We start from the raw sequence: 27107 nt of genomic DNA, 5'->3' as shown, positions 1-27107 counted from the left end.
GGGTATATTGATAACCACCGGTAATTATACAGATCAATATTATCTTAATCAGAGATCATATGAACGACAAGAGCGAAGAAAATGGAACTTTGCTTTTTCGTCGCTTTTATCGTGTATCTTCGCTTTTATCGTTACTCCAATATGCACACCTCAATGACAATGCATGCTTCAATTCTCTCTGATATAACATCGCTGCTTCTTTTATCGTTTATCGTCGCTCCAACGTGTACTTACCCTAACATAGGACGAATAAATACACAACTGATCAATTTGTAATTAATTTAATAAGCCGAAATAATAATAAATCTATTAATATTCGGATATATTGATAACCACCGGCCATTATACAGATTAATATTATCTTAATCAGAGATCATATGAACGACAAGAGCGAAGAAAATGGAACTTTGCTTTTTCGTCGCTTTTATCGTGTATCTTCGCTTTTATCGTTACTACAATATGCACACCTCAATGACAATGCATGCTTCAATTCTCTCTGATATAACATCGCTGCTTCTTTTATCGTTTATCGTCGCTCCAACGTGTACTTACCCTAACATAGGACGAATAAATACACAACTGATCAATTTGTAATTAATTTAATAAGCCGAAATAATAATAAATCGATTAATATTCGGGTATATTGATAACCACCGGTAATTATACAGATCAATATTATCTTAATCAGAGATCATATGAACGACAAGAGCGAAGAAAATGGAACTTTGCTTTTTCGTCGCTTTTATCGTGTATCTTCGCTTTTATCGTTACTCCAATATGCACACCTCAATGACAATGCATGCTTCAATTCTCTCTGATATAACATCGCTGCTTCTTTTATCGTTTATCGTCGCTCCAACGTGTACTTACCCTAACATAGGACGAATAAATACACAACTGATCAATTTGTAATTAATTTAATAAGCCGAAATAATAATAAATCTATTAATATTCGGATATATTGATAACCACCGGTAATTATACAGATCAATATTATCTTAATCAGAGATCATATGAACGACAAGAGCGAAGAAAATGGAACTTTGCTTTTTCGTCGCTTTTATCGTGTATCTTCGCTTTTATCGTTACTACAATATGCACACCTCAATGACAATGCATGCTTCAATTCTCTCTGATATAACATCGCTGCTTCTTTTATCGTTTATCGTCGCTCCAACGTGTACTTACCCTAACATAGGACGAATAAATACACAACTGATCAATTTGTAATTAATTTAATAAGCCGAAATAATAATAAATCGATTAATATTCGGATATATTGGTAACCACCGGTCATTATACAGATTAATATTATCTTAATCAGAGATCATATGAACGACAAGAGCGAAGAGAATGGAACTTTACTTTTTCGTCGCTTTTATCGTGTATCTTCGCTTTTATCGTTACTCCAATATGCACACCTCAATGACAATGCATGCTTCAATTCTCTCTGATATAGCATCGCTGCTTCTTTTATCGTTTATCGTCGCTCCAACTTGTACGTACCCTAAGAGAATATTATAGATTATATTCATTTGTCCTACAGAATTTATCTGTAATATTGACACTTAATAAACATTACTACTACTACTAGTCATCAGGTACTACAAACAGGACTAATGTCTGATTATAGGATTATGGGGAAGCTGAAAGCAGAAATAGAATTACCCATAAATCAGTGGAAACTCCTAAGGTTCATCCCGATATAGTGGTACATTTATTTGTTATATACATGCACAGGACAATTAAAAATTATACCAGCACTTGCTATTGCATGTAAAGAAATGTCATCTGAAAAATGGGGTGCAATTTCAAATATCACACATTTATTCCCCATTCTCAGAAGTTGAATGATAGCAGATGGCTGGTGGATAAATTTCCTTTGAGAATATTTATTGTGCTACTCTCATTCTGTCGTTAACATGTAATTTACTGATGTTAAATCACCTTAAAAGCTCAAATATTCTCATTATTTTAATGGAGAAAAATTCGCTCCTGCGCCGAGGATTGAACCCGGGAGCCCGGTTCTACGCACTGGGTGCTCTAACCACTGAACTACGCCGAAGTTCAACCCACCACACCGGATCGAATCCTTCTTCTTTGGTTCTTTTCCCTTAGTGGCGTTACTGCATGTTCGATTTCGGCGTAGCTCAGTGGTTAGAGTATCCAGTGCATAGAACTGGAAGTCCCAAGTTCCGAATTTTTCACCATTAATAACAAATTGTAACCATCATAGATAATTCTGTAGGGCCAAAAAATTAATCTTTACATAGATCAAATATTCTAATCAGAAAACATTGAAAGCACGATAAATGTATCGCTGTGATTGAAGATTATTAATTGCAACTGTTTTGACAGGTGAGAGTTACTACTGTGACAGAAAACAGAATGGACTGTGTGACAGGCAGTTGGATGAGGGAATGCAGATAATTCTCATTAACTGCATCCAGCATCATCAAGCCATTTTGAGGTGAGAGTGAAATGAAAATGTGAATTCGACACAATTCGGTCGAGAAGAAAGGAAATAATATCAAATTTATAAGTCCACACCTGTGGAGTAACGGCTAACGCGTCTGGCCGCGAAACCAGATGGCCCGGGTTCGATTCCCGGTTGGGGGAAGTTACCAAGTTGAGATTTTTTCCGGGGTTTTCCCTCAACCCAATATGAGCAAATGCTGGGTAACTTTCGATGCTGGACCCCGGACTCATTTCACCGGCATTATCACCTTCATCGCATTCAGATGCTAAATAACCTAAGATGTTGATAAAGCGTCGTAAAATAACGTACTGAAACAAAACAAACAATCAAATTTATAATAGTATGTTTATAACAGACCAATTGATTATAAACTTTAAGGTTTCGAGTTCAGTCCTGTGTGATCGTAGGATTTTTCTCTTCGACAAAACTTTCAGAATGGCCCCAGAGTCCACCTATCCACCCCCCCTCCCCCGCCAAATTGAGTATCGGGTTTTTCTGGAATTAGAGACGGCCAGAGTGTGATGCTGACCACACAATCTCAGTTTAGTGCCGAGGTAATGAAATTATGAAGCTCTACCTCTATGCTGCCCATGTGCCTTCAAGGCATTTTAAAGGGTATACAATTACTTTATGTATATAAATCAAGTAGCTAACTGAAACAGTCAGTACTATTGAATTTTATTCTTTTTTACCTGAATATTTTAGTTTCTCAATATACGAAATGTAGGTATAGGTAATTCGGTATCTCGTGAAACCTACCTGCGCATAAGGGGACTGGGAAGCTTCCCTCCCTCACTACAAGTAGATAGCTCGCTTATCCTTACCTCTTTTGATCTCATTATGTATCAGTATGTAATTACTACTAATTACTTAATTCCGATCAAGTTTTATGTTCAACTGTGTAAGCAAGTTTTAATCCTGGTTGAGTGTAAGAGAAGGCCTTACGGCCTTAACTCTGCCAGGTTAAATAAAGCCATTATTATTATTATTATTATTATTATTATTATTATTATTATTATTATAATAATAAGGTTCTTACTGTAAGCTATGATGTACACAAGCATTTGGTTTCACAAGATAACAAATGACCTATACAAAGAAGGTATTGTGAAGTTTCGAAAATATCCATTTTGAAATCTTTATGGAAATTCAAGTTTTCAGCATTACTCAACATAAAACGTTCTTAGCATGCCGTTTTTCCAAAACTCGTTTCCTATAAAAATAAAACAATTTTTTTATTGCTTCCCATAATGACAATTCTTTCATATGATGCAGTTTCTTTTATCGAAACCTTGTTAATGGTGTCTGCATGCATTGTATTTTTCACCTGACATAATTAGGAACATTAACTCCAGACGTTTGAGATGGGCAGGGCATGTAGCACGTATGGGCGAGTCCAGAAATGCATATAGAGTGTTAGATGGGAGGCTAGAGGGAAAAAGATCTTTAGGGAGGCCGAGACGTAGAGGGAAGATAATATTAAAATGGATTTGAGGGAGGTGGGATATGATGATAGAGAATGGATTAATTTTGCTCAGTATAGGGACCAATGGCGGGCTTATGTGGGGGCGGCAATGAACCTGCGGGTTCCTTAAAAGCCAGTAAGTAAGTAAGGTTAATGGTGTCAGGTAATAATTAGAGTGTAGAACTGAAATTATACATCTCATTTTTAAGAAATCCCACAAGAAAAATTTTAATGCTATCCAATTTGGGGAATGGTGGTCTTTTTTATGTCGCGTAACTCCTACACGAGGCATTGGAGAAATGGGTTGTTTTTACGAAAAATGATCCTCATTGCGAGATCATCGATCCCCGGAGTTTGTATACACAAAGTAACACTGTCCATTATAGTGACTGTTAAAAAAATATGGTCTGATAAAATAGGTACTGATAGATGGTAATGTACAGTAGTGGCAAGAAAAACCGGACCAGCTCTTGTAGCTGATTTCAGAGCCTTGTTCACTCCAGAGCACGATAGACTGGTAACTAAGAATTTCGTGGTTCGAATCCTGCCTTGGAAGGAAACTTTTTTTTTTTGTTTCTTATTCAAATTTATTCCCAATAATTTTCGATTGCTGGTAAAATTGATGTTCTGGGAATAATAAGTAGTAGTAAAATATCGCTGCAATTGAAAAGTATTGGGAATAAATTTGAATAAGGAACAAAAAAAAAAGTTTCCTTCCCAAGCAGGATTCGAACCACGAAAGTGTTAGTTACCAGTCTATCGTGCTCTGAGTGAACAAGGCTCTGAAATCAGCTACAAGGGTTGGTCCGGTTTTTTTTTTTTTTGCCACTAATGTACATAAGCATAACACACTGAGTTTCGGAGATTGCGGAGTTTTCTCCTGTAGGCCTACTTATGTGAATTAACATCAGACGAAAACTGGCAGTTTTGTATCTTAACGTATCATCTCAAATGAAAATGAGTCTTATCACCCATGAACAGATTAGGCCTACCAGTTACAAGCAACTAATTTTTACAAATAGTAAGATAATCATTGCTGTGCTGAATCTTGATCCTTCAGCTCAGTAAAGTTGTGATGCCCTTGTTGATTTACAGTACCTAAGTAAAAAAGGCTGTTCTTGAAAGAGAGGTGTAGGCAAACTTCCTCAGTATTTTCTGGCCCATGTGAATTTCACGCTGAATAACCTATGTGGTTGAAAGCATCGTTAAATACTGCTTATTCTAAGCAATAGGACTCTGTTAAGTCGTATTTCCCAACGCTCAACACTAACATGACACATATAAGAACATTTTTCGAATCTGCTTCACAGGGAGCCTTACCTGAAAGACTAGATTTGCAAGAACATTTTTCGTTCTTTGGTTTGAACATGGCACAACTTTCAAATGGTCCAACAATACATGAGATGAGAACTGAATTGATCATAGTTATAATCGTATTAAATATTTCAGTTGTTTCCTAATACTGAACAACTGTTCGATATATTACAGCTTCGTGGAGGGATTGGAAGATTTCCTGCAACCAGTGATGTTAATGCAACTTTTAGCGAGTTGTGTTGCCTTCATTGTGATTGGCTTCCAAATGTCATTGGTGAGTTTTGCTTACGAAATCGAATCGTAAACTATCATATCGCACTCATCGGACGAATCGCACGGATCGGAAAAAGACAATCTTTGCTGTAATTGTTATGTAACCGCGTTCACTACATCGTATCGCACGCATCGCCTCTCGGCAAATCCGTCCACGTTTCTCGGATGAGCAACTTTTCCAATGCGTGCTATCATGGCCTTCTCTAATAAATCAATTTTAATTGGTCAACTGTTACTATTATGTTGTGCCATGTTCAGTGTCGCGCCAAAATGGCAGACGGAAAACTTATTTCGCTTGTAGAAAATTACGAAGAATTATATAATTTGAGGCGTTCCATTACAGTAATCAAGTCATTTCTTACATATATATTATGTAACCAATATTTCTTTCGTTTCTTCCTCTTCAATTAAGACGCATGAAGCAATTGCAAATTCTTATTCGCTAACAGACGTAATTAATAGACCTAACCTCAACTCCTCTGTTTTCAGCAATGTCAATATCGTACGACGTCATGTTTCAAACATCTGATAGGGGAATCCGATGAGGCGATGAGGTAGAGCCGTTACAGTGAACGCACTGCACTTAAAATATGCGATTCGTACGAGGAGTGCGATACGATGTAGTGAACGCTTACCTTTATAACATACCGATACATAATCATACTTATGTTACAACTAAAAATAGCAAAGTTTATTAAACTACAAGTAGATACAAAAGACTGCGTGGAAAATATTTCTCAAACTACTCTCGCTTTTTACAATCATTCCATCATTTAGCACATCATCTTCACAATCCATAAGAGCAAAGGATTTGCTTAAGTCGTACTGCTTCTCATCTTGCACATAATGATCTTTGGCAGAGACAATATTTAATCCATGAAGAATACTATAAGTCACTCAAATATTTTGCTCCTAATGTAGAAAACGTTGATATATATTCACTATTTTAAATATAAGAGCGAATAGTGACTATTTTCTGCGACAAATCTCCTGCATATGACCTTCAGTGGAGTCACAGTTTCCACGAATCATAAGAGTGCAGCGTTGCCTAATACAGGAATATTTCAATCAAATGCGACGTTGGTGGTTGGGCATTTATTTAATTCTGAAATTCACTAGCTTGCCAGATATAAAAAGAATGCATTTATAAGTATGTCCGAAAAAAAAGGAAGAACAATCTAATTTTAGGTTAAACCATTCCCTCTGTACAATTATTTATTTATTTACTTATTTATTTATTTATTTATTTATTTATTTATTTATTTATTTATTTATTTATTTATTTATTTATTTATTTATCTATCTATCTATTTATTTATTTTTTGACTTGTTCGATGATCTTATTATTGATGCATATTTTTCTACGGACTGGTTCCTTTCCTAAAAAAGCCATCACTTTAGATTTGTCACTTGAAATTTCCATGTTGAAACTTTCTGCCATTTTATTAAAGTTGTAAACCAAACGTTGTAAATTATCTTGCCATAAACACAATATCATCAGCAAATAATAAAGTATTTATAGTTAGTTATCTCGGTTACCAAATTTCATATGAAGAAGAAAGGGATTTGAATGAGAAAATTATTAAATTCAACAGAGTAATGAGGATAATTAATCAGATATTCAAACCAACCTTAGTACAAAAACACACGCGCACCAGAATTTATAAAACATTGACCAGATCTATACTCTGTTTGGTAGTGAAGCTTGGACGATTCGTAATATTGATTCACAAAGATTAACGGCGGCAGAAATGAGATTTATGCGTCGTACAGCGGGATACACGAGAATGGATCACATTAAAAATTTTGACATTATGAAAGAACTGCAGATTGGACCGATTACGGAATACCTACAGAAATAAAGACAAAACTGGAGATCACATGTCATCAGAATGCCTCGTTCTAGAATTCCACGCCAAATTTTAAATTACCATCCTGTGGGCAGACCGTTCAAGCGTTGGCAAGAGACCGTAACGGGCCACTAGGCCCAATACATGCAAGGATGATGATGGTGATGATGATGATGATGATTATTATTATTTATTTATTTATTATTTATTTATTTAACCTGGTAGAGATAAGGTCATGAGGCATTCTCTTCCCCTCTATCAGAGGATTACAACTATAATATTAAGAATACAATTACAATTATAATTAAAATTAATATTAAATTTACAAATACAATCAAAATCAAAGTACTAAAAGATTAACTGACTAATAAAGGCTAGACAGTTTGTTATAGAAGTTAAGAACAAAGAAAGATTTCTTTTTACTTAAGTAAAAATTAAACCTACTCTACGCAAAAAGAAAATGCTTAATGAGTTTGTTTTTAAACAGTGTTAAATTCCGATAGTCTCTGATGTCACTGGGTAAGGTATTCCACAAGCACGATAGCGAGATTGTATATAATGATGAATACGATGACGTCTTATGTGTTGGTATGGCTAGTATGCGGATATTTTACGTGCGTGTGAAGAGACTGTGATACGATGACAGGTAATTGAAACGGGAGGTAAGGTAGGTAGGTGTAGAGGTTTGAAGGACTTGGGAAAGGAAAACAAAGAAATGAAAATTTCTACGTTCGTTAAGCCGTAGCCAGTTTAAAGTTTGGACGAATGGGGTAATGTGGTCAGCGCGACGGACATCGCAGACGAAGCGAACACAAGAATTATGAACACGTAATCTTTGCGAATGGTTGACATTGAGATCAGTCAGTAGAAAATCACAATAATCGAAGTGGGACATTACTAGTGTTTCCACTAGTATTTTTTTTTAGTGATAGCGGGACAAATTTTCGAATGCTGTTTAAGGAATGTAGTATGGAAAGCAGTTTTTTGATAATATGATTTACTTGGTTATTCCAGTTTAAATGCGTATCGAATTAAACTCCAAGATTTTTAACACAGAAAGCAAAAGGGATTATTGTGTCGTTTAATTTAACTGGAAGAGCAGGAGTAATGTTGCATAATAGACGTTGACGTCCCACTAGGATTGCTTGTGATTTTCTTGCATTGAGAGTCACACCGAAAATATACAATCTCTTATTAGTTCTCCTCATATGCAGGAGATTTGTCGTGAAGAATAATAGCTTGATGTATTTAGTTTTCTAGAGTAGCACTACTTAATAAAAAAAAAATACAATTTCACTGTATAATGTAAAATGCTTTTATGGATTCAACCCAAAATATTTGATAAAGAATATGTTCCAGTTTTGTGGCATATTTCAGATTCCTATTCAAACTGAGGGCACCAAGTTTATAAAATTGTCAGTCTCACTTGTAACAGCCCTAGTAGAGCAAGGAATGTTCTATTGGTTTGCAGGAGAACTCCTAGAAGAGGTGAGAAAGTTTTGTGTATATTTTACTTGATACAGTATGTGATAAATCAATCACATCATACTGGTCTGCTCCAAATGAATGCCTAATTTAAATATAAATGTAAGTAGTCGAAATATTTTTACTACTTTTTTGCAATAGGAAAATGATAACAAGAGAGAAAAATCTTAAATATGTTCTCTTTCTTTCACTAAGTGAAACGGTTGTGTACTAACAAATAAAGAATATCTAGAATGTAGTCGTAGAAATCTCACGTTACAAAACATTTTTAAGTGACAACTTTACTGGTAAAAAGCACAATAAGATTTTTAATATTTGAGGAGAAAAATTCGCTCCGGTGCTGGGAATCGAACCCGGGTCCTTGGTTCTACGTACCAAGCGCTCTGACCATTGAGCTACTCCGAATTCAATCTACAGCAACGGATCGAACCCTCCTCCTTCAGTGTTTCCCTTTGTGGCCTGACTCCAAGTTAGGCATATATGTTGACTTAAATATCTAGTGTCAACTGCCATTATACTAGGAGCACACTCAGTTGAGTGACTTATTTGGCCGGGATTCCGCAGTTATGATGCACTGCTAGCTATGAGAATATTATGGATTTATTAATTTGTCCTACAGAATAATCAAATCCTCTAATATTAATAATTGTTAACATTACAGAGATTATTCTGTAGGACAAATTAATAAATCCATAACAATAAGATTTTGTTTGTTTCCAGTGTAAAGGTCTTGAATTTCATATCACTAGCCTTCTTGCTTCCCAATAAAACTTGTGATGTCTTTTAATCTTTGTTTAAACTTTCACTTACCAACAGATCTGCGTTTGGGTCTTTGCATGTACTGTAGAAGCCTACACGGGCTCGGGTCAAGCCCGCGGATCTAGATCTGGCCCGGTTGAAATCCATTTATGCTTGTCGGGTTTGGGCTGGACTCAGGTCTTAAAGAAATAGGGCCGTATTCATAGACATTCTTAGCACGGGCTTCCGGTGGATGATCAGCGAACTAACGTTTTTCGTATTCATAAACCAGTGTCAGCGATATAATATGATATCGATCCTGTACAAGTACAGCTCGACCAAGTTAAGTCTGCGAGCCGAGAGGGGAAGTTGGAGGCAGTTCTGTAGTGAAAGGAGGCGGTAACGAGAGGAGACCAGTACAGTCTCGTATGACAGCAAAGTTTTCCTGCTGCGCTTCAGTTCATAGAGCGGTAACAATTTAAGACGCTTTGAAATAGACTGTACTTCTACTTCTGCTTGACAGTGAGGTTTGGCGTTCTGATTGGCAAGCGTGGAGAAAGTTGCATGAGGGGGGAGGCCGGGAGACAGCATAACTGTTGCCTTTATCTGAAGACGAGGACAAAAAATGCGTGCGCTCCGTAGTGTATTTTAAACGATGTGCACACGTTGAAATCTGAGCGTCAAGTGACCTATGTGGCAACTGTGTTTTGCCTCTACATTCCTCTACATTCCATCCTGTTATCCCCACTAGCAGACGTGACTTGATCGAGCTGTAACCAGTCGATAGCCGAGGCTAGTTTAGCATGCTCGTAGCGCGGGCTAGCGAAATGTCTATGAATAACACCTTTAGTCTTTTTTTTCTTTCCGCGAATTGTAGCCTATATTGATTAAAAATAATACGAAGATTTTAATGCATGCACGATTAGATGTCCATCCAGAACAGTAGACTATCGGTATCATAAGTTATTGTTTAGTTCTACTTCGTCCTTTGTAACTGTATTTGTCTCATACTTACTCTGTTTTAGAAACGGATCATTTTTCATTTGTTTTACCTGGGAGATTACTCTTTCCCATGCTCCTAATGAAGTGATTTGCTTATCTACTGGTCTTCAGGTTTCGGGTCGAGCTCGGGTTGATAATTTTGTAAGCTAATCTCGGGTTTTGGGCCGGATTTGGGTCTGTTTCAGCTCGGGCCAGACTGGGCCGGGCCTAAGAATTTCATCCCATGCAGACCTCTAATATACAGCTTACTTTGGAACGAAAATTTCCTTTCTTTCTTCATATCTCCATCCGTCTCCACTTCTTTTATTTCGTCTTCATTTTTCTCTTTCATTTCGATTCTTTGCTTTTTTCACATTCCTTATAAATAGGGCTAAGAATTGTATGCCATTACATTGCGCTTCTTGCGCCTCTGACTTTAGGTACCAAGGGATATCTTATGCGAAGTTTTACCGCTAGATGGCAGGAGCGTTCCATGCGGCGCAACATTTTGCAGGGCTATGTTATGTCATATTCTACAGTTGATTACGTTTTCCCGCTTGTTGGTTTTCTGTGCGTGTCAAAATTATATTTACAATTATTTTGTATAACCTAGTAAAATTTAACATAATTCAATATTTTCTTACCTCATAATTTAATTTAATTTACAATAAATAATAACGTAAACCTGTATAATATTGAGCGATTCCCCGAGATGGGTGGGGAAATCTGCAGTATGCAGAATATAGATACGAGTAAATTGAATGTTCATGAACCTAAACGAGAACGTTGAGAACGAGGTGCACGAATAAAAAAATTGGAACTATGTCGAAGGTCAATATTGCCCTGTTTAATCATTAGCAGGGAAAGGGATTTGGAGTATTATAAAGAATGGTGAAACGTAGTATAGATATTTGTAGCTCAGTGACTGTCAAGCGAGCTGCGTCACAGAGCATGGACGAGTACAGTCCACTTCATACAAACTTACACGCAATGTGCTGTAAACGTATTGCAGAATAAACAAATGTTATAGTTTAATGATATATAGTGGCCTACATAATGTACATAATCTGCATTTCATTTTGAACTACATGTGTTTTTCTTGGCAACGCACAAGACACCAATAAACAGCATTCCAAATATACATAATTAAATATCAATCTCTGCGTCCTCGCGTGTCAGTGGAAACATTGATGGCTGATAGACAGTTGTCTTCTGTACGGAACTCGCCTCTGAATATATATGTTTTTTTTTCTGTGAGGAGCGTGTTAAATTAAAACCTTTACTTACAATATCATGAAATATGATAATATGTATACAACGTATACTACAGAATTTACAATATATGCAATATACTACAATGTTTAGAACATAGCCTAATGTAGTATCATTAAAAGTTGAACAAAATATAGAACCAAACGAAATGGCATTTTCAATTAATGCTATGTTTTGTTGATGAAACAATTATTCCTACTGTGCCTTGTTGTAATCAATTGTAAATATGTTGAATGACGTCATTGGGACACGTCTTTGTTAGTACATCTGAAATCCGACTAAGAATATCGTATCCATCATTTTTAATCAAACCCTGTTCATTTTTTCACCAACACGGTTTCCTACTTCACCTTCTACTGCACTCAGTTTATTTACAATAGTCCTCATAATATTTATTTGCTCAACTAGTTCTACTCCTGACTTTTCTAATCGAATAATGGTATCCGGTAAATATAAAAAAAAATTTACTTAATATCCACGACATCTTTCTCGATTGTTCTATCCTTTAGCAGTTCCTGGCGTATTTGAATCGCAGCCGCGTCATCGGGATTGAAAGACTGGACCACTTTCTTCACAGATTGGAGGTGATGTGCGTACTAATTGCAAGCTTCTAACCATGACCCCCAGCTCTTAAGAACTGGAAATGGGGGGAGCGACAATTTAGGGAATTGTTTCCTGAATTTTGATACTCGATCTGGAGCTTTTACAAATATAGACTAGTCTTTCAATTTTGTATTGTTAGTTGGTTTCACTTTCGGCTTTGTACCTGCACTTCATACTCTGAACTGCAAACCTGCACGTTGAAGTTCTTATGCGACAACTGTCCCGTTCACCTGTTGTTGACGTGCAGAGAGATGCGAGTATGTCATGGAGGGGAGGACTTGGTATAAAGGGTTGTAAACAAATGGCTGTGTAGATGCCAATACTAGCTTTTACTGCTCCAAATTCCGTTCCCTAATCATTAGTATTTAAGAACCGTACGCTAAAAACATGATATGGAGCCACCAATGTGGTTTTTTTTTATAGGGAAGGGACTATCGAGATTGAATTCCTTGTATTTTTTTCTGTAGTTGCAGAAAGATCAAATGCAATTTTTAATAGGATGATATAATATGATCGCAGTAGTATCACGATTAGTCGTGCGTTTTGTAGGCTAAGGACACGCAGTTTTGAATACTATGTAGGATGATCTTGAAAATTTGAAGTTAAAACATTGTTTTAATAATTAGGATACAGTACATTAAAAACATTATTCACGAAATGGATTTCACTACGGATGGGCCTGGATAATAAACATCCCAGTTTATCGAGAGTTTACTGCAGGCGTAAACTTCGGAGACTCCTACAACTACTGCATATAATCTAAGCTAACATAGCTCACTGTCGAGATTGCGTATGTTTTTATTAATTTTTCTTTTTCGTCTTCCAAAATGAAACTGTAGTCAACAATTCCTTACCTACTTGAAATAGTTACTTTCGAGGCGCAATTTAATTACTTATATTTTTAAGATTTAAAGCATATATTCAGAATATTTCGGGACCTGATTGAAGACAAAAAGCTTTCCCTGGTTTTTACATATAGAAACATAACAAAAATGTGCCATTTTTAGTTGTTTTTAAGAGTATTTAATATACTAGTATACTACGTATATCCCCAATGTTTATATACCGAAAAACAAATGCACACGCAAAGCGCATCCCTCAAAGTACACGTGCGCTATCTGTTGGTGCTAGTTCAGGATATCTCTATTGTGTTGGGGTGGGGGATTTCAGTGTGTTTCGTTCAGCAGAGAACTTCAGTTGATCGGTTACATTACGACCGAATACCGCTATTCGTAACAGGCAACATTCAACGTCTTGTAAAGAAGAATAATACCAAGATGCCGAGGACGAAATTTGTGACAATTTCAAATGAGAAAATTTGTAATAATGATACAGGTTTTGAAATAAATAATGCTTGTGTAAAATATTTCAAATATGCCCCCATTGTTTCTGCAGAAGTGGAACGAAGTTTCTCTAGATATGAGGCTGTGTTTTCTAGCAACGAACAATCATTCTCCTTTGAAAATTTGAAAATGTGATTTGTTATTCACTGCGACAATATATGAAATGAAAAATTATTTAAAACAAAAGCGTAATGTACTATCATATTAACATAGTGAAATAATAAGGCTGATACAACCTGGCAATGTTATATCAGATGTATTTTCTACAGACAGTAAGTAATATGTAGTCAGTGATATTGTGACGAAACTGAATAGTTGGAACACGAAATAGGAAAAAATGTAGCAAACAAAATGAAAAAAATACTGGATAAATATTATGAATATTTAGCTGTATATGTCGACCTGGTTGGCGAGTTGGTATAGCGCTGGTCTTCTATGCCCAAGGTTGCGGGTTCGATCCCGGGCCAGGTCGATGGCATTTAAGTGTGCTTAAATGCGACAGGCTCATGTCAGTAGATTTACTGGCATGTAAAAGAACTCCTGCGGGACAAAATTCCTGCACATCCGGCGACGCTGATATAACCTCTGCAGTTGCGAGCATCGTTAAATAAAACATAACAATTAAAACATTTTTAGCTGTATGTAAAATTTGTGACAATTTCAAATGAGGAAATTTATAATAATGATACAGATTTTGAGATAGATAATGCTTGTGTAAAATATTTTAAATAGGTATGTCCTCATTGTTTCTGCAGAAGTGGAACGAAGTTTTTCTATATGTAAGGCTGTGTTTTCTAGCAACATGTAATCATTCTCCTTTGAAAATTTGAAAATGTGGTTTGTTATTCACTGCAACAATATATGAAATGAAAAATTATGTAAAACAAAAACGCAATACACCACCATATTAACATAATGAAATAAAAAGGCTGATATTGGTCAATGTTATATTAGGTGTATCTTCTACAGACAGAAAATAAAATGTCTTTGAAATAGTGTAATTTTTCTTTAAGGGAAGACTCCACTGAAAATCGTGAACATTTTTCCAAATTTTCTGTAGCTATTTCACTTATTCAGAATTTATATTTTCATACCCCAAATGGATTCAGCTTAATTCTGATTATAAATACGCGTATGTTTACACTTTTTAAATTAAGGCTGGAAGGGGGCGTGGAATTTAAAGAGCTGTCAAAATTATTTTTCATCGAAGAATTCTTTTTTAAAATTTCTGATTACAAATCTAGTAACTTTTTGTTGGCTCCCTGAAGTTACTGGATGAATGTAGCGGAGGAGAATATTAATTTACATAAATATTCATTTTATTTTCAAATCTATTTTTCTGTGTTCATTTTGGTTGATTCAACACCAACTTTCTTATGCCAAATATTAATCAATCTGGATGAAATTTTTACTGCAAGTATTTATGAGGTAGCTGCATGTTTCTATGCATTTATTTTGTGAGAAATGATGCTAGTTTATTTTATTAATATTTTTCTTAATGCTGCTAGTTTATTTTATTAATATTTTTCTTAAGAAAAATATTAGTAAAATAAACTAGCATCATTTCTCACAAAATAAATGCATAGAAACATGCAGCTACCTCATAAATACTTGCAGTAAAAATGTCATCTAGATTGATTAATATTTGGCATAAGAAAGTTGGTGTTGAATCAACAAAAATGAACACAGAAAAATAGATTTGAAAATAAAATGAATATTTGTGTAAACATACGAGTATTTGTAATCAGAATTGAGCTGAATCCATTTGGGGTATGAAAATATAAATTCTGAATAAGTGAAATAGCTAAATAAATTTGGAAAAATGTTCATGATATTCAGTGGAGTCTTCCCTTAACAAAGAAAATAACGTCTTTAAATTTTTCTCTAGCAGATAGTTGTGTTTCGAAGTCAACAAATGCTGAGGACTACTAGTAACTTACCGTGATGATAAGCATGAGTTCAAACGAACGAAAGACACTGCGTTAACTCACCCCAACTCTGAGACGTACTCAAAGTCAGAGGCGCACGAAGCGCACCGGTAGTATAACGGCATATATTTCTCAGACCTACTTATAAATATTCCATTCTTTGAATAATTTCAAGTAAAAATTGTTCTGGGGCCGGGTATCGGTCCCAGGACCCTTCGCTTAGCGCGCGAACGCTCTACCGACTGAGCTACCCCAGAAACTATACACCACACCGTCACAATTTTTCCTTTGTATCCACACAACTCAAATGAACTGACAAGACGCCAGAACTCAAATATGAGTGAGTTCCTGGGGTAGCTCAGTCGGTAGAGCGTTCGCGCGCTAAGAGAAGAGTCCCGGGATTGATACCCGGCCCCGGAATAATTTTTCCTTGAACTTATTGAAACCTGCTTTACAGGGAGCTATAGTCCGCGTCACCGTTTTTGGCGTGTGAAATAAGTAATGGGGACGTTAAGTGCGAGTGTTTTACATTTGCCGCAGTCAGTCTGACAACTATGTTGGCAAATGGCTGATGTGACGTGTATAGAAAGTGATACCATTCTCAGCTACACTAGCAACATGAACACAAACTGGGCACTATATATATCCAGGACACACGCCAAAAACGCTGGCGCCAGCTGTACTACCTAAAAGCCGATTTGCATTCCATTCTTTGTTATCTCGGTGGCTCATGTTGTTGTAAAAGTAAACCTCTGATGTTTTAATCAAATTTGAATAATTCCCTCAAGAAAATATATTATCTTGGCCTATCTTCTTAATTGACAAATGCTTTACATTCCAGAGCGTGAACACTTTAAGTGCTGCATATCACTGCAAATGGTACATTACAAATAAAACATTTAGACAAGACCTTCTTCTGTTAATGGAGAGAGCCAAAAGACAAGTGAAGCTCACAGCTGGAGGTTTTTCAACATTGACACTTCAGAATTTCGCATCAGTAAGTGAAGTCATTGTAATCAACAGTGAAATTTTTTAAGCTACCGGTACGCAACAACATTAAAGCAAGCTATGTAGCAGCAATGATTTACACTGTCTTCGAAAAACTTTACATGTCTCTTGATAATAAACACGCTTCAAAAACCAATGTCCCTAGTATTGTCGTACTTGTAATAAGCTCATCTTTCTACTCATGCTTGCTCTGTTAAAATATAATTTCAAAATTTATTAAAATTCGTTGTCATGATGCAGAACTGTAGAAGAACCTTAAACTTCTTCCAAATAATATTATGGGTTTATTAATTTGTCCTACAGAATAATCTCTGTAATGTTGACAATTAATATTTGAGAAGAAAAATTCGCTCCAGCGCCGGGGATCGAACCCGGGTCGTCGGTTCTACGTACCAAGCGCTCTGACCACTGAGCTACGCCGAATTCATTCCACAGCATCGGACCGAACCTTCCTCCTTCAGTGTTTTCCTTTGTGGCCTGACTCCAAGTTAGGCATATATGTTGACGTATATGTCTAGTGTCAACTGCCATTATATTAGAAGCGCACTCAGTTGAGTGACTTGTTTGGCCGGGATTCCGCAGTTATGATGCACTGCTAGCTATGAGAATATTATGAATTTATTAATTTGTCCTACAGAATAATCTCTGTAATGTTGACAATTAATATTTGAGGAGATAAATTCGCTCCGGGGAAACACTGAAGGAGGAGGGTTCGGTTCGGTCCGGTGCTGTGGATTGAATTCAGCGTAGCTCAGTGGTCAGAGCGCTTGGTACGTAGAACCAAGGACCCGGGTTCGATCCCCGGCGCCGGAGCGAATTTTTCTCCTCAAATATTAATTCTTCCAAAGAATTGATAATTTTCTAACCAATTTCCCATTAAAAGTAGTCAGTATCATAATCGCATAAGAATGTATAAGTGCACTGACGTTGTTGCCTACACCATTAGTTTTAGTTGTGGATATCGAGCTGTGGTCAGACGGAGTTACTGATGGTGCTAACAGTATTTGACTTACATGACCACAAAATCGGACACATTCCTGATAAATATTTTATTTTCTATCCATAAGAATTTCAACAGAGTCATTCGTATTGTTCCAAAGCAGTGGCAAATGGCAAAAGCCTCGTCAAACAATATGTTAATAACAATTTTTCATTTTTACTCGTAAATTTTTATAAAATATTGCTGTAATGTAATCTTAGGTGCAAAGATAAGATTCGAAATGAAATTGGCAAAAAAATCAGTGGTTAATATATTATTCTATGTTTTGCAGGTAATCCAGTCATCTTACTCATATTTCACCATGTTGAAAGCGGTACATAATAAATAAAGTTCTGAATTGATTTGAAAACGTTTTCGGCTGAGATTTAACTGCTTAAAACTCGTAAATTGTAGTCATCTTGTGTACACTCTTCTTTTCACACTATGTATTTGTGCACTTAGATGGTCTGTTATGTAATATGCAAGTTCAGCGAATATTAAAATAAAATGTACCATCTGAATAATAAAACAATCCATTTCTCTTATAATAATTATGCAAATTTTTCAATTATTTGTAATCTTAATTTGGTCAGAGAGCGATTGTAAGCAAATTAATAGAAAAATGAAATCATTATGATCCAAAGGATACGCAACTTTCTTTCACGTTGTTATTCTTAAAATCAGAGAATACTTTTTGAAAATACAAAAGACTGATGAATGAGAATTTCGCGTTTGTTATAAGGACTTACCATTTTATCTGATCATCTGTGACATCTGAATCTTCTCGGATTTTGGACAGATTTTATTCATATTCGGTATTCAAAATCTGCAAGTAAGTTGATCTGGGAAATATGAACATTTGATATAGGTGACAGTTTTTTACTGGAGATACAATATTAGGTTATATGCAATCCGTAAAGTTCTGCAAAACGTTATTTGTTAAGAACTGTCTTGTAACAATTTGTTTTTTGGCTTTATTTTTATCAGAATAAAGACAGTCACTAATTTCATAACTTCAGAAAAATTAAAATTATTTGAAATAATAGTGAGCAGTAAATAAAGATAATTAATACTGCACCAGTTTGCATATTTTTCTCCAGGATGTTGACCTACTTACGCAATACTTGCATTATCAGTGAAAAGATTCCTAGCAGGGCTGCCCAAAGGGAGGAAGGACACCATTCGAGAAGGGGGGCTGGATGCTAGAGGTGCCTGTGCCGATTTTTAGATTCTTTTTAGAGAGAGGAAGACAGAAAATACTCAGAAAACATTATTATTATTTTTATTATTATTATTATTATTATTACTATTATCCAAATGGCAGATATATGTATATCATAGTTATTAATCTAATCTGGGTATTTCTAGCTTCACAGCATCAACTGTTTTAATTAGTGTTGTGGGATTTAATCGATTAATCTAATCGAGTAATCGATCATTTTCTGTTGTAAGATTAATCGATCAAAAATATTTAATCGAATAATCGATTCGATTAAAATTAATCGCTTGTAGTTGATATTAATTATTATTTTGTTAATACAAACTCATACTAAAAATTCCGACAATATGTCTCTCTCGGAAATTGCTTACTTAAAAGCACAATAGTACTATTATTTTGTAACTGTAAACGAGGTAGCGTAGGGAAAATCTTTGCACAAACACTTCAAAAAGAGATGGAGATATGAGGACAGTGACCTATCTACTTCTATTGAAAGCTGAAAAACAATGCGAAACCCTTATTAAGTTTTATGGTTTTCCAAGAAAACTTCCACCTTATTGTCAGCTCATCTTCCCAGCATATGAAATACATACTTTTCTGCGATTCGTCACCCTCATCCCTTATAAAATAGCCACGTCTACACTGTGTGCAAGTGAGAGCGTAACTACCTTCTTCTCTTTCTAAAATCTGGTAATTCGATTAGAATAGGGGCCAGTCTTCTGTTTCGACCGCTGTACTTTTGCAGGAGTTGCAGTTCCTGTACAGAGTTTGTACAGTATATGAAGGTTGTGTGTTTAGTTTGATAAAGAAAAAAAATCAGTTTTCTGTGGTTTGTGAAAAGTGTAAACTCCATTATGTCATATGAGAATCTGAGAGGTAAACTCAGTGAAAGGTTTGAATTTAAATTGAACGATCGTGGAGAAGTGCTTGACAAAAAAAAAAGTTTTTTTCGTGTTTAGCGATGCAGGAGCCTGTGAATGCACATGTTTAAAATCATGGATGAAGCAGTATTAACTAGGTGAGTCTTCATACTTTTTGTTATTTATGTTTGTCTCAAAAATTCCCGGTGAAATTAACACAATAAATTTTAAGCCTCATACTAAATATATGGAAGAAAAGCATACATTTCGAATTTTGTATTCAATTTCGCATTTTATCGCGAATTAAAAAAACTACATTAATATACTTAACATGCTTTTAAACATTAAATTACTTACTTTGGCAGCATTTGAGCACCTTCGCATTTATCGTGATTGCGAAAATCGACCATCTGTAATGATTATTGTGCATGTTTATTCATGTCATAATTATATTACACCTAATGCAGATCATGTGATAAGCTAAGACACGATCGACTCTATATAGAAGATCGGAAGGCGGAAACTTGGCAACATGTGAGTCAGGCATGAGCGCGTTCGAAGGAAATACGTGGTGTATGCGATTTAAATCTTGCTATCGCGTTTTGCAGAGTATTTACAATTTATGCTGAGTCTTTCTTTTAAATCTAGGCATAAAATCAGCCAAGTATGGATTTCTAAAATTGTTCTCAGAAACTTTGAAATGCAGCAGAAGATACAGAATCAGAAAGGAACGAAAATAGTAGATGTACTGGTAGCTGCAATGTTCAGAGATATCTAAGACCTTCATTGTTTTAGCTTTGAAGATGATACATCCAGCCTTTTGAAGACATCAGCTTATGCCTCTCTCAAGGCATCTTCAAAGTTACATACCTCGCATTGTATTGAGTACTTGGTAGGAAAAAAACAAACAATCAAGATATTTATTTTCGCATTTTGATTCGAGAAGGGCTTGCGTCGTTTACCAAGTTAGCTTCACTACACAAGACTGTTTCTGAGAGTAAAGGCTCATTCACAATGAAAATTAAACATAACGTAAGCGTTAACTTAACGTTACAGTAAAATCAAGAAATCATACCATCATTCACAATTATTATAGGGTTATTTTACGACGCTGTATCAACATCTAGGTTATTTAGCGTCTGAATGATATGAAGGTGATAATGCCGGTGAAATGTGTCCGGGGTCCAACACCGAAAGTTACCCAGCATTTGCTCGTATTGGACTGAGGGAAAACCCCGGAAAAAACCTCAACCAGATAACTTGCCCCGACCGGGATTCGAACCCGGGCCACCTGGTTTCGCGGCCAGACGCGTTGACCGTTACTCCATAGGTGTGGACATCATTCACAATGGGATAAACATAACAGCAAACATACTTGGTAACCATGGAAACATAACAACGACGCCATTTCCTCATATTCTGTCGTATACTTCAGCGCTCCACGATTGTGTTCTGTTTGCAAATCACGTAAGCATGAGCATGAAAGTTTGGAGTTTTTAAACTTTCATGTTAACGTCTTACGGTAATGTCTATGTCAATGTTTATGTGAATCATTGTGAATGATCCCATTTGGTAGCCTGGGCGCAAACGTCTGTGTTTATGTTACGGTTATGTTTAATTTTCATTGTGAATGGGCCTTAACTTCAACAATTTCTTATGATTTCCTTCATTAACACTGTTTGAAATCAATTCATTTACAATGCAGTAGGCAATTTGTTTCAATGTAAAGTACAAAATCTACAATTTTCATCCAAAATGAATGAATTTTAAACTGCGTACACTACCGGTCAAAAGTTTTCGGTCAACTATGAAAACAACTATACTTTATTTCAATGTATAAACACGTATGGAAAACTAAATAGACGAACAAAATAAATATTTTCTCTCTCTAGCATTATGTTATGATAGAATATTCAAAACGAAATCCCTGTTTTAACCACAAATCCATAGTTGTGATAAGTGATCGAAAACTTTTGACCGGAAGTGTATACACGTCTACAATTCATCATCTGTACAAAATTTGGTGCCAAGAGGGGCTAATAGTTTTGAAATGATATATTTAAAAATGTATTTTATATTGACATGACTAAAAAGGCTGCTTGCAAAAGTGTTTTCAAAATTGTGAGAACATATTTGAGGGGCACGGTCGTAAAACATGGTAACTGACATTTTATTCAAAAATGAGATCTATAGTATATATGGTATCTTACATTTTGCGTCTACTAGTAGTAATAATAATAATAATAATAATAATAATAATAATAATAATAATAATAATAATAATAAAATTTTATCCTGAGAAAAATATACATCTTGCTTTCTTATATAACAACACTCCTGCAACTCCAGAAAGAGTTCAGTTAAATACTCGTGCTCAGGGTACATTCAACGTAATGTTAAGATATTTTATTAAATAACAAAGTAAAAATTAAAAAGGGGGGGGGGAGCGAAGCGTATCTATCACAATAATTGAACTTAAATTTTCTTTCTAAACGGGAATTTTTAATTGATTGTTTAAAATAGGGATTATTAGCAAATTGAATGTTTGGGAATTTAGACATTACTTTCTTATAAAGCCTTGGATCAAAGTTGCTACTAGGATTATATGCTACAGTTGTGATACATTTGGTTTCTGTCAATGTTGCCTTATCTTTTGGTTTTATATTTATGTGAATATAAATTAAATGAATTTCGGTTGTTTATATGCGGAATTCAAAAAGGTATTACAAATTTGATGGAAGTCGAAAGCTTTAAATTCTGAATACAACAGTTCTAAGAGCAATGCAGTAGTTAGCTTTCCAACATCTCAACAGATGGCAGGAGTGTACAGATTTTACTTTCCTTGTAACTTACGTAGTATTGTATTCATGAGCGGCAGATTACGTATATCCCGATGTCTTAGATATTGCTTTATATGAATTAATAAATTACCATCATACGCCAGATGTAATAATCCTCAATGCATGCGAAACATACACACAAACATTTAAAAAGAAAACCATACTGATTGGCAAGATTATGAAACAATTTTAACAAGTATTCCAGGAAACCGAATGTTTTTTTTTTATTTTTATTTTAGTTGGTTATTTAACGGCGCTGTATCAACTACTAGGTTATTAGGCGTCGATGGGATTGGTGAAAGCGAGATAATATTTGGCGAAATGAGGCCGAGTATTCGCATTCACATTACGGTTGGGGAAAACCTCGGAAAAACCCAACCAGGTAATCAGCCCAAGCGGGGATCGAACCCGCGCCCGGACGCAACTTCAGAACGGCAGGCAAGCGCCTTAACCGACTGAGCCACGCCGGTGGCTAACCCAATGTTTAAAAAAAAAAAAAAAAACTAATATAGAGATTGCCATAACTATCGTTCACTGATACTTTAGAATACGCTTTTAGGACAGCTACGCACTACCGGACTCGGTCATTTTTTATGAAAGAATGAGATCTGTAGCGTATACGATATCTTACATTCTGTGTCTAATAATAATAATAATAATAATAATAATAATAATAATAATAATAATAATAATAATAATAATAATAATAATATAATAATAATAATGATAATAATAGTATTAATATGAATAACAATAACAACGATAACAATAATAGTAATAATAATAACAATAATACTAACAACAATAATAATAATAATAATAATAATAAAATTTTATTCTCAGAAAAAATATACATCTTGCTTTCTTATATAAAAAAACTCTTGCAAACCCAGAAAGAATTAAGTTACATATTCGTGATCAAGGTACATTCAACGTAATGTAAAGACATTTTGTTAAATAACAAAGTAAATATAGAAAAAGGGGAGAGGGAAGCATATGTATCACAATAATTGAACTTAAGATTTCTTTCAAAACGGGAATTTTTAATTGATTTTTTAAAATAGGGATCATTAGCAAATTGAATGTTTGGGAATTTAGCTATTACTTTGTTATAAAGCCTTGGATCGAAGTTGGTAGTGGGATTATATGCTACAGTTGTGGTATATTTGGTGTCTGTCAATGTTGTATTATCTTTTGGTTTTATATTTATGTGAATATAAAGTAAATAAATTTCGGTTCATTATGTACGGAAATCATAAAGGTATTATAAATTTGATGGAAGTGAAATGCTTTAAATTCTGAATACAAGAATTCTAATAGCAAAGCAGTAGTTAGCTTTCCTACATCTCAACAGATGGCAGGAGTATACAGATTTTACTTTCCTGGTAACTTACATAGTATTCATACAACGGCAGATTACGTATATCCCGATGTCTTAGATATTGCTTTATATGAATTATTTAAATTACGATCATACGCCAGATGTCATAATCCTCAGTGCAAACGAAGCATACACAAACATTTAAGAAAGAAAACAATAGTGATTGGCAAGATTATGAAACAATTTTAACAAGTATTCCAGGAAACCCAATGTTAAAAAAAACTAATATAGAGATTGCCATAACTATCGTTCACTGATACAGTACGCTTTCAGGACAGCTACGCACTACCGGACTCAGGTCATTTTTTATTAAAGCATGAGATCTGTAGTGTATACGGTATCTTACATTCTGTGTCTAATAATAATAATAATAATAATAATAATAATAATAATAATAATAATAATAATAATAATAATAATAAAATTTTATTCTCGGAAAAAATATACAACTTGCTTTCTTATATAAAACATTCTTGCAACCCCAGAAAAAGTTACATACTCGTGCAACGTAATGTTAAGACATTTTATTAAATAATAAAGTAAAAATTAAAAAAGGGGGAAGCGAAGCATATGTATCACAATAATTGAACTTAAATTTTCTTTGTAATTGGGAGTTTTTAATTGATTTTTTAAAATAGGGATCATTAGCAAATTGAATGTTTGGGAATTTAGCTATTACTTTGCTATATAGCCTTGGATCGAAGTTGGTACTGGGATTATATGCTACAGTTATGGAACATTTTTTTCTGTCGATGTTGTCTTATCTTTTGGTTTTATGTTTATGTGAATATAAATTAAAGCATTGGACCGAAGTTGCTGCTATGATTATGTGTTACATTTAGGTTCTGTCAATGTTGTCTTATCTTTTGGTTTTATATTTATGTGGATATAAATTAAATAAATTTCGGTTTTTTATGTACGAAATTAAAAGAAATGTTGTTATAAATTTTACGGAAGTAAATGCTTTTAATTCTGAATACAACAGTTCTAAGAGCAATGCAGTAGTTAGCTTTCCAGCATCTCAACAGATGGCAGGAGTATACAGATTTTACTTTCCTGTTAACTTGCATAGTATTCATACAACGGCAGATTACATCCCGATGTCTTCAATGTACCTTCTCATAAATTATTTAAATTCCTATACTGCTTCGGTTATACACTCAGGGACAAAAAAAAACCGTACACTTTAATATTTGTTGATATTTTGCAAAACATTATCTTCTCATACAATATTATGGTAGCCATCTGTTGTTATGGAGACGTGTATACATTGTTGATTGTTTTTTGTTTTATAAACAATCCATTAGAACCAAATATTCCAATTTTTCTTTCGGAGTCTCAGCTATAACAATTTTGTCTCAACCATTTTGTGCTTCATTATCGTTATCATTCGTTATTTCTTTATTTTTACATTTTCAGAGTTTAAGTGGGGTTGTAACATTTGTCTTAAAACAAGATGCGACCTGAAGATGTGGCTCGAGCTGTAGCCCTTTACGATGATGGACGCAGTGTACGTTACGTTGCAAATGTTATGAATATGGCTAGAAGCACAACCCATGATGCCATAAACGGTATAGAGAGACCCTAGAATATACCAGAAGACCAAGTTCGGGTCGTCCAAGAGCCACAAATCCAAATGAAGACAGGTATATGGTGTTGAGAGTTCTTAGGGAGCGCAACCTGCCAACTACTAGTGTAGCCCAGCAATTTGTTAACATGCATGGACGCCCAATTTCGGCCAAAACAGTTAGAAGAATGTTGAAAGCAAGTGGACTGATATCAAGTAGACCTGCAACTGGTCCCAGACTTCTCAGGATGCATCGAGATGAACGACTGCGTTTTGCAAATGATCACAGGGATTGGAGAAATGGACAGTGGAGCTGTGTTCTGTTCACCGATGAGTCCCGTTTCAATCTGTACTTACCTGATGGACGTGAAAGAGTTTGGAGAAGGAGGGGAGAACGATTTGCACAGTGTTGCATTTCCGAAAATGTGCCGTATGGGGGTGGTGGAGTGATGGTTTGGGCAGGAGTGTGTACGGATGCTCGTACAGAGTTGGTTTTTGTTGAAAATGGAAGACTAACAGCTGATAGGTATATAAATGAATGTTTGGCTGATCATGTTGTGCCATTTGGCCAATTTGCAGGCGATAATTTTGTTTTAATGCATGATAATGCACGGCCGCATATTGCCCATGCGGTCGGAGATTATCTCCAAGAAGTGGGAATCCATGTTTTTCCATGGCCAGCAAGGAGTCCAGACATGAACCCAATTGAATACGTGTGGGACATGCTGGGAGGGCGTGTTAAGAATAGACGACCGAGACCAGAATCGTTACAAGAGTTGAGGCGAGCACTTGGCGAAGAATGGGAACTTATTCCTCAAGAAGACATTGCTAACCAAATTGAGAGCATGCCAAGACGTATGGATGCAGTTATTCAAGCCAGAGGGGGTAATACCCGTTACTAAAAAGAGTTTTTAATGTTTAAGGCACCATAAAATGAAAAAACAGTTAGATCAAACGATGCCTTAGTTATACGCCCTTTGTAATTTTTTTTTATCAATTTTCTCATCAGAGATTTTTTTTCAAATGTTGTCGTATAAGGTGCTAAATGAAACATTATTTTGTTTAAATGGGTTTTGTTTCATTTTGAAATAATTGGCAACAAAATACAAGCAAATATAGAAGTGTCCGGTTTTTTTTGTCCCTGAGTGTATTAACCCTCAGTCCAATCGAAGCATACACACAAACATTTAAGAGACTGCAAATGACTGATTTGCAAAATTATGAAATCATTTTAACAAGTGTATCTGGGGGGGGGGGGGAAGGGAAAAAATGCAATAACTATCTTTCAGTGATACTTTGCAAGACGCTTTCAGAACAGTCACCCGTGACTGGTATCTGCTACACATCCAGTACAAAAATCAAGAACTCTAAATGAGCTCTGAAACGCTGATAGCAGAAATATAAATGCAAAGAAGACAAAAAAATATAAAACTTATTCAGAAGGAAATAAAAAATTTATTAATTAGGATTAGACAAAATTCGTTTGAAGAAAAAGAATACTATTTCATCAATCAGATCCATC

Source organism: Periplaneta americana, chromosome 7 (assembly GCF_040183065.1).
Source record: "Periplaneta americana isolate PAMFEO1 chromosome 7, P.americana_PAMFEO1_priV1, whole genome shotgun sequence".
In the NCBI taxonomy this organism is placed as follows: domain Eukaryota; kingdom Metazoa; phylum Arthropoda; class Insecta; order Blattodea; family Blattidae; genus Periplaneta; species Periplaneta americana.
Note: the sequence above shows the minus strand (reverse complement) of the source record.